The sequence below is a fragment of the Chrysochloris asiatica genome, unplaced genomic scaffold (genome assembly GCF_000296735.1).
Source record: "Chrysochloris asiatica unplaced genomic scaffold, ChrAsi1.0 scaffold00368, whole genome shotgun sequence".
In the NCBI taxonomy this organism is placed as follows: domain Eukaryota; kingdom Metazoa; phylum Chordata; class Mammalia; order Afrosoricida; family Chrysochloridae; genus Chrysochloris; species Chrysochloris asiatica.
The window spans coordinates 1,834,230-1,835,166 of NW_006408886.1; positions in this window are offsets into that span (position 1 = coordinate 1,834,230).

The following is a 937-nucleotide window of genomic DNA, read 5'->3' on the forward strand; positions in this document are numbered from 1 at the left end:
TCTTGGTGATTTTGTTTTGGGGTCTATCCTTCCTGGGGTTCATTGAGCTTTTTGAATATTTATCTTTTCACTTTTCAGGTTGTTTGAGAAATTTTCTTCCAGCAGTTCTTCAGCTATTTCCTCTGTGGACTTGTGTGATTCTTCTTGTTCTGGAATGCCAGTAATTCTTAAGTTACTCATCTTCATGTTGTCCAACATGAATCTTAGACCTTCTTCAGATTTTTTTAAATCCTTTTTTGCATTTGTTATCTTAGTGGTATTGAGAGATTTGTCTTCCAGATTACTGGTTCTACCTTCCATCTCGTCTATTCTACTCCTCTGCCCTTTCAGAGTATTGTCTATTTCTGATATTCTGTTATTGATCATTTGGACCTCATTCTGTAGGTTTTGAATTGTTTCCAATGCTGTATCTATCTTATTTGAATGTTCCTGTAGCACTTTCCTGACTTCTTCCTTGTTTTTCTCAACTCCATTGTAAAGTGTTTTGAAACATTTTATAATCACTTTTGTGAATTCCTTCTCAGGCATTTCCAAGGCCTGCCCTCCTTCCAGAATGGAATCCAGGTCTAACTCTAGGTCATTTGTTTCAGACATTTTATCTTGTTTGTGGACATGTGCTGATATGGTCATCTGCTTTTGCTTCTTGGACATGTTTAGTGTTTATCTGTGGCCTTAATACTTAAATGAGCATGTGTTTTGGAATGTTTTATGCTTTCTGATTGCTTCCAAGAAGATGTGATCAAGACGTGGGCTTCCCTTTTCAGTCTTCTTATTGCTTAACTCAGAGTAACTTTCACAGGTGTTGTCAGTTTCCCTGGTATATGGCAGTTGGTGTTGGTTCTTACCTGGGTTTTGGTGTTTTATAGTGTGATTGTAGCTTGGCTATATGGCAGCAGTTTCTGACTCTTCTTGGGTAATATAGAGAGACAAAGAGTCC